We start from the raw sequence: 9224 nt of genomic DNA, 5'->3' as shown, positions 1-9224 counted from the left end.
ATTTGTCTAATTACCACTCAAAACTGATCAATGAAGTATAAAATGGAAAATTGAATTAACTATAATTTGATGAGCACTTTGACAAAAACCAACTCCCATCACAGCTATTAGTTCCAAATTACTAAGAATAAAAGAACACCAAATTTGTCTAATTACCACTCAAAACTGACCAATGAACTATAAAATGAGAAACTGAATTAACTAAGAAGCTTATACCCTAAACACCACAATACATATATACTAATGATATCAGCATGACAATGTGCAAAACCAACAACCTTATAACAATAATCCTAATCCAACCACAATTATCAAGAAAAACATAGGATATATAAAAGAACTGATTTTGAACAGATAGATAGTAGAACATATGATGATATGAAGGAACTACATTATTCATAAATGAAATTGAACATATAAACCACATTCATATCAAAATCATATGATTCTAGCAATAAATTAATGAAATTGTGGGAATCACAAAGTCATCTATGGTTGGCTCCCAAATACAGATCCCGAAGCACCAAAACATGATGAAATTTTAAGAAATTGAATAAAATTACAAAGAGGGAGCTGAAATTAAGGAAAACAATAGGAGAATATGACAGAACCATATTACATTCTTCTTTAATATTTCTATAAAAATATTAACAAAATCAAAAGCGTTAAAGTAAATTTAACAAAAATTGAAAAAGGAAAGAGCACCTCGTATATAACTCACCATTCTTCTTCGGTGCGAAATCACTGTAATTACATGGAGGTCTATGACTTATCTCATCCATGTCTTGCTGCTGCCGTCGTTGTCCACCTCACTGCAACCTATCTCATGGCTATCCACTTCTTTCCCAACATCGCACTCTTAGCAGCTGCTACTCCATCAATGTAGGTGTCGATGATCTGCCTCCTCTCTGCAACCATCGAGGGTCGCCTTCCAAGCAATGTGCCTTTGGAAGAGTTTTGAGTTCTTGGCTCACCAAGCGATCGACAATAAAGAAATAAACAGATACAGAAGTAGAAAATAAAGAAATGTGGGCAATAAATAAGAGAATAAACAGTTACCCTAAGAATGACTTCATCCTAAATTTCACAGCAATCAACCACTAAAAAATTCAAAGGCTATTCACTTAGCCATAGCTGATGAGATACTGGGTATAATATTCTCATTCTCATTCAAGAGAAAAGTACACTATTCATATATACTTATCTCAATTTATGTGATATATTAGCATTTTTAAATAAATGAAATGACCTTTAACCCATGATCTGATTTAGCTCTTTCACTTAAAGAAAAGAAAATTGCCTTCCAAGACACAAAATTTATCCAACTGTATTTAATCTCTAATCTCTAGTATCTAATAATAGATATTGATACATTGATATCGATGTCAGAGAAGGCATTTGAAAGAAAACTAATAGATTCCTCATAATTCTTGATATAAAGCCATACAAGAATGACTAATATAGTAATACCTCTGATAAATAATCTAACATAATTCCTAATATTTATTTAAAAACAAAACGCAAGCTACAATAACCATAGCAAATTAGATTCAATTGATAGAGAAAAGAAAATGCAGTTAACCCAAAAAAAATTGTTAGCTATTTTCTGTTAATTTTTTGTATAGAAATATAAAGTTCGAGATATATTGATTTTGAATAAAAGAAAAAGATCATAAAAAGAAATCAATGATAGAATTAACCCACTATACCCTGGTCTTCAACTTTTAGCATCATCAATCCCCGAATTTGCCACTCCCTTGTTCTTCACAGACCGATAGAACTCCTCACAAAACTCATGAAACTTTGTGTCGGAATCGAAAATTTTTTTACCGGAGAATAATCCTTCAGGAGCCTCTGAATCACATTAGAGTAGGTGGAGCATCAGTGGCTGCGGCAAACCGGGAACAATGCACTGGCGGGGTATCGAAGGCGGACGGCATGGAAGAGTTCAACGACGATGATTGCAACGAGAAGCATCGCTAAGGGAGGAGAAGGTGTTGCCGGTTGGGCTTGAAGGAGAATTGTTGGAGATAAAGGACCTTAAACCAAAAAGGTTTAAATAACAAATAAAATAAAAAATATTAAAAAATGGAAAGAAGACGAAAGAGAAGAAGAAGAAGAGAGCTGCGTACCGTTGTTAATGGGTGAAGAATCAGAAGCCACAGCTGTTTTTTTGTCTTCCTTACTTCTTCTTCTTTCTAACTTCATTTCTTTATTTCCTTTGTTGGGCTCTTGGGCTTGAATTTTGTCCGAAAAAAAAATCAAAAAAAGAAAAAGTAGATTGGAAATAACTCTCCTGCCGTCGTACATACCTATTACAATTACCTAAGCCTTTTGATTATAAATTTTGAAATCTAATAAACATATTCTATGAATAGACTGTAAAAATAAAAAGGTAAAGAAGAGAAATTTTTTTTTAAGAGAATTCTAAATTCTATGAAAATTCTACCTCGATGATGTTTCCTCTTGAATTCTAGTATATATAGATATAGATATAGATATAGATATAGATATAGATTAGGGTTATAATAAGTATATCAATGAGAAAAATAAAAAAGTTATTTTTTAACTATTTATTCTCTCTATGCTACATAAATAACTATTTCTTTTGAAAAAATAAAAAAGTTATTATCAAATCGGTGAAACTAAAAATATAATAATTTAAAAATTCAACTAATATTCAATTAAAATTAAATTGAATATAATAAAATAATATATTTATAATAAAATATACGGATTTTTTAAAAAATAAATTTTTATATTTTTATTATTTTAAACTGATTAACTATTAAAAAAGAAGATCAATGCGACCAGTTTGTTATTTTTTTTACCTACCTTTTTAATTTTTAACTAACTGACAATCAAGTTTTATTTTAAATCGGATTGGTTAGTTGTCCTCTAGTGGTTCCAGTTAACCACTTGGAATCGATCCGGTGCTCAAAACTTCGTTCTTATGTAGGAGTGAATCAATCATCTAAAAACTAAAAATGAAATAAATAAATAAATAAATAAAAACTAATAATTTACCCCACATGGCCACATACATACCAGTTGGGGAAGAATAATGATCAAACTACTCTATTTGCCTATTGCTATAATGTATGGTCAAAGGTAAATTAGTTTTATTTCTCTTATTATTTATATAAATTTCAGGAGAAGTTATATTCATTATTGGTTTCATTGACGTTTGTTGTAACAAGTTTGTCTTTTCAATGGTATGAATTTCCATACAGCTTCAATTCCATACATACATGATTACTAGATAGCCATTAAAATATATTAACCTTGTGCATTTGAGATGTGCCCTTATATACCAAAATTCCTTTTAGTTGTTATTTAATAGGACAATTAATCAAAGCAAATAGACATGTTTTTTCCTATGGAATATGTCTTTTTGATAGTATGAGGATATATTTAGGTTAATGTATACAATAATAATTTATTCAGGATACAGAAACTTCTGATCTCATTAAGAATTTTAATAACATTGAGTATATGTATAGTTGGCAGATTAAAAAAATTTGTAACAGATTTTGGGGAAATATTAATCAATTTAATATCATGTTACTTTCAAAAGTATTTCATTTGGGTTCATAATAATAAATATAATTTTGTTAATTTATAGACCAATTAAAAAAGATACAAAATCATATCACCCAAAATAAAAAGAGTTTAAAATCAAGAACTAAATAGAAACTGATATACCTTGTCGCCCTTATATTTTACTAATTTATATAATTATATTGTATTCTTTTATTGTATACTCAATCAAGCATATTGTATGCAGGGTTAAGCCAAACGATTCTTAATAAATATTATATAAAAATGTGATAGATATTATAAATTAAAAGTAACATTTTAAACAATGGAAAATACTAGTATATGTTACATTGGGTAATCGGAGTTTAGTGGGTTGGATTTGTGAGGTTGGCCCAATTGTCTGAAGAAGGTAGTCTCCGACTTGCTTATCGTCAGGGGGCCTCCGTCCGACTAGCGTATATGAAGGAATGGGGGTGGTCCGATGCTTAAGTTAGCAAGAGCCTAAATAGGTTTAGAGAGTCTTGGAACTTAGTGATACCTGAGGGGTATCAGTGTATTTATAGTGATGAACCAATAACTATACCGTTGAAGTAGTTCCACCTTTTAAGGAGGATAACCGTCCCTTTATCTTAGGGAAGTTGAGATATGACTCCTGGAAGTGGGTTGAGAGATTTTAGGGCAGTTACTTATTTGAATAAGTGTTATCTGCCAGCTAATCCTAGATCCCGACTTCCTTAAGTGGAGTGTGCGTCGAATCCGACCACTTCTATAGAGGTCGGTTATGCGGGAAGGCCAATTTGTGGATTGGGCCTTTTTATCTTATTTGGACCTGGGTTTTGGTGTTGAGTCAGGGTATGAACAGTGCCCCTACTCGAATCCAATCTCTTTTTTTGCTTAAGAGTTGGATTTGAGTATTTGAACTTGGGCTTGTAGCCGATATGGTGAGGAACCGACGTGATTTTTCGAAACCGACGTGATTCAAAATTTCTCAACAGTCGCGTCTAATCAAACGTTGCGTCTGTGAGGGGTTTTGTATTTACACGTGGGGAGCAGTTACATTGGTAATGGCGCATCTCTTTAATGATCACGTCGATTTACCATTATGCCCCCGACGTGTTTATAAATATTTTTTCCTCTCTTTCTTCGTTTCGTTTTTGAAAACTTTTTCGCTTACACTCTTCGTTCGAAAGAAAGTTTCTTCCTTCTTCGAGTGCTTGCTGTCGCGCCTGATCCTCTCCGAAAGTAAATGTCAATTCTTTTCCTTCCTCTCTTTTATGAAATGCTCTCATTTGCATGTTTTGTTTTAGGGGAGTGTTTACGATGCGTCTGACTGTAAGCCCAGTGACTCTGTTTTATTGAGGAACTTACTTTAGGCCTTTTAGAGATCCTGTTTTTGATCCTTTCCCTTTTTTTTGTAGGTTTCGTCACCCTTTTACTAGAAAAAAGATGTCTTCTTTAGAGTCTCTTTCACAGTGGGTGGATGACACCGTTCTTGGGGAGAACCTCTTAGTACATACCGACTACATTACTGATCTTCGTACCCACCATAGGATCTGTGTTCTTGATGAGGATGAGCTAAAATATGAATTGACTGTCCCGGGTCCAGAAGACCGGGTTTGTTTTGGGAGGACTTCTGATGCGGACCCTCATTTCTTTTTTTATGTATAAAAGCTTTTTTACCCGCCTGGGGGTTTTTCTACCTTTTTTCTGATTTTGAGATAGTTGTGTTGTCTCACTATCGTGTCGCTCCTACCCAACTTCACCCCAACTCTTGGGGTTTCCTGAAGATTTACCAATTTATCAGTCAGGCACTGGATTTTTTAACTTCTTTGAAAATCTTTTTTTATCTTTTTCATATGACCAAGCCCATCAGTGGACAAAACAATAAGCAGCAGTTGGTGTCTTTCCGAGCTATTGAAGGCCAGAAAATTTTCAACCTTTTTGATGAGTCCTTCCATGATTTTAAAAACTTCTTTTCTAAGTTTAGCGCCACACCTAGCAACAAAGGTGGTCCCCATTCGTCCAAAAGCATGCACAAATCAATTACCAAATTTTGATTTAAACTTTTTATTTTATTTATAATTAGGAAAAGATATTATTTTGTTTTAGGAAATTTATTTTACATTAATTAGGATTAGATATAAAAGGGAAAAGAATCAGTCCTTCGGGCTGGACTCTTCTCTCTTACCTCATTCTGCAATTTACAGTTTTTTTGAATCCTAGTTTTCTCTCTGAACCATGAGCAACTAAACCTCCACTGTTAAGGTTAGGAGTTCTGTTTATTGTATGGATCCCTTGATTCAAATTCAAATATACACGGTTCATGTTCTGCATTCAGAATCACAATGAACACTACCACATTCAAGAAATTAAGACTACTTTTTGTTATAAACTCTTTTGCTCATGCAATACATCTTTTTCTTCTTTCTTTTCTTTTGATTTCAAGTTTAGTGAGCAATACATAAGACACCTTTCAGAATTAAAATCAAATAACAAAATAAACAGCAAATTAAACTAGAATCTATGAATTGAAATAGCAAATAATCATGCAGTAACTAGATTAAAATAGCATAACTAAATTAAATATTATAACAGGTAAAAATATAAACTAACCTAAATTGAGGCTGGCCAAAAAGCATGTTGAATAGGGTTGTTAGGCTTGTTTCGATTTTCAAGGAAGTATCATGAGTTAAAATCCATTTTGGCTCTTGAAATTTTTGATCGGCCTCAATTTCGACCCCCAAATTTATAGTTACCCAATTAACACCCTCAAATATTAGATTGTGTCCCACATTTGCTCCTGTAGCTATTCCCGTTAACGGAGATCTGATGTGGCACGTTAAGTTGACAAAGTGTGCATGTGTATCCACGTGGCACCCAGCTTGCCAGAATAGATGTGTGATGAGTGAACGACATGGCAAAAATTGAATGAACTCAATTTCTCCAGCAAAGTCTCGAATATATTGGAAAAAGAGGACTGCAAATTGAGTTCATTCAACTTGATACGTAACGTATACCTCGGCCAATGAACACATATCTCGACACAAAATCAAATAATAACAACCCACACAATCCAGACGAGCTATGCGAAGCTCGGAATCTCAACTGACAAAGCTAACATTATCAATAAGGATAACCTCGCCAAAAGTGGAGAATCCCTAAACAAGCTCCAACCAACTAATCCAAAACATCTATATAAACAAACAAGCAACCTCGGAGCAAGCCAGGTCACAGAACTCACTCTAATTTATTTCTCTTATTTTCTCATAATTCACATTCTTACTTGAGCGTTGGAGTACTTTTTGCAGGTGCTCCCGCCGCGGTGTTCCAATTCAGCCGACGTATAGCTCTTCCACCCGAACTCGGTCAACACCAGAAGAGATCACCATACCTCAGCCACATACGCACGGAACATTTGGCGCCCACCATGGGCCCTGAGTTAATCTAACCACACTATTTCTTCTACCTAGCTTTTTGTTCATTTCCTTTGCAGGATCTCCGAACTTCCAGCATGACTGACAACGGAGCTCATCAGCCCACTCAAGCCGAGCTTCTAGCTCAAATTGCCGAACTCTAGGCAGAAGTTCGAAGGATAGCCAAACCGTCAACCCATAATAATCCTGGAAAGCGCAAGGAAGGTAACTGTCTCTCCAAATCTCTCCTACTATTTCTATCTCATCTAGAAGATAAGATCTCAACAAACTTCTAAGATATAAGATAAGATAGAACTACCGCCACCAAAGAGGTCATCAAACTCTACTATAAATACACTGGCACCCCCAAGTATAACTCACGTTCTATTCCACTAAAAACTTACTTAAAACCCTTGCTAACTTAAACATCGAAGTCTCTTATAGGTACCACCCCCCACCTTCTCACGAGGAACACGGACAGACAGCACCTCGGCACCAACAAGTCGGTTGCTACCACTAAAGGAGTCTAGACCTCACGTTTAGGCCCAAATCAGCGTTTCAGGTAACCCTCAAAATATTGGCGCATTGTCGGAGACCTGGAGCTCAACCCTTGATAATGACATATGATCAACAAAATGGTCAGACAACCACCCGACATGAATAGGATGCAAACATATTAAAAAGAGGCTGGAATACAGTTTCTATGGATACCAGAAACTCCGTAAAAACTTCTCCCAATAGACAGAGGATATCAAATAGGAATTATGATTCTGCTTCTATAGTTAAATTGGATTAAATATACGAAACGACAGAGACGAGGATAATGCACTCGTAGACACCAACCATGGTAGATGGAAAGCCGCATATTCATCACCATCGTCAAAAAAAAAAAAAAAAAAAAGAGAAAGGAAGCTAGCTGCTAATTGGAAAGGACCCTACAAAATAGTAAAGGTCTTAGGCAAAAGTTACTACAAAGTGTCCCACCTCCAAGGGCGAGAGCTCCCGAGGTCCTGTCACACATGTAACCTAAGAAGGTACTACAGCTAAGCAGCGAACCTCATGCAGAGGTGCACTCTTTTTTCCCGATCTCAAGGTTTTTAATGAGGCACCAGTACGGGAATTAGGGACACTCAATCCTCTTGCAATTAGATTTCTGTAAAGGAGTTTTTTTATTTTACTAATAAAAATTTCTATTTCTTTCATTCATATTTTTTCAAAAATTTTCTACTTAAGACGCATTAACTTAAGCTCGACAAAACAAAAAAATCATTGCCCGACCTAAACTCGATCGGCAAGATGAGCGTCGAGGTACAAGTTAATGTAAGAAGTTATATAAACAACTCATATGAAGTGATCTCAATGAGATCGGATAAAAAATAAGTCATAAAAATAACTTGACAAAGGCCGATTACTCGAAGTCAGACTCATGAAAGGAAACTCAACATCTCAAAAGACCTAGCTCTATTTTAAAGACAAAAAAGTTTTTCGAAAAAACAAAAGAGCGATTTGAGCACTATTTATAAGAGTTGTAAAGAACAAATGTTTAAATTTTCAAACGGGTCAAAAACTTGAACTCCATAGAAAGAAGCATCCGACGTTTAAGCAGAAGCCATAGAATGCTCGAACCCAACCTATATAAAGATCAAGACTCAAGTAGAGGAACTATTCATACCTTGGCCCAAATTATAAAGTCATGCCCAATAAAGACACAAGACCCACCTCAAAGGATGGCCTCTACCGGATACCTGACCTCTTTGAGAGGTTGGACACGACGAAAGGGACCATCTTGTAGTTATCTAATTAAGTAACTACCTTCCCAAATCTCTCCTACTATTTCTATCTCATTTAGAAGATAAGATCTCAACAAACTCCTAAAATATAAGATAAGATAGAATTATCACCACCAGGGAGGTCATCAAACTCTACTATAAATACACTGGCACCTTCAGGTATAACTCATGTTTTGTTCCACTAAAAACCTTCTTAAAACCCTTGTTAACTTAAGTATCAGAGTCTCCTGCAGGTACCACCCCCCACCTCCTCACGAGGAACTCGGACAGGTGGCACCTCGGCACCAACAAATCGGTCGCTGCCACTAAAAGAGTCTGAACCTCACATTCAGACCCAAATCAGCGTTTCAGGTAACCCTCAGAACACATAAATTATTTATTTTAAAAACTTAAATTAATAAAAAAAAACACATCACTAATTATATCTTACAATAACATCAAAAAAATTAGTATCTACATTACCCTTTAATTTCTTTATCAA

At 34.9% G+C, this 9224-nt stretch overlaps 1 long non-coding RNA gene across 2 annotated transcripts; it reads right to left on the bottom strand.

Annotated features, from left to right (window-relative positions):
• Positions 1-430: 430 nt before the first annotated feature.
• On the bottom strand, positions 431-2267 carry LOC112785778 (uncharacterized). 2 transcript variants are annotated; one of them, XR_011879444.1, is made up of 3 exons: positions 2133-2267; positions 1710-2039; positions 431-944 (listed from the first exon to the last, which is right to left on the bottom strand). It is a non-coding gene; the product is annotated as an uncharacterized lncRNA (long non-coding RNA). The 2 variants fall into 2 exon arrangements; XR_003194237.2 differs by lacking the exon at positions 431-944 and having other exon boundaries at positions 1398-2039.
• Between the last annotated feature and the right edge of the window lie 6957 nt (positions 2268-9224).

The sequence above is a fragment of the Arachis hypogaea genome, chromosome 3 (genome assembly GCF_003086295.3).
Source record: "Arachis hypogaea cultivar Tifrunner chromosome 3, arahy.Tifrunner.gnm2.J5K5, whole genome shotgun sequence".
NCBI lineage: Eukaryota > Viridiplantae > Streptophyta > Magnoliopsida > Fabales > Fabaceae > Arachis > Arachis hypogaea.
This window is presented reverse-complemented; position numbering and strand designations above follow the sequence as displayed.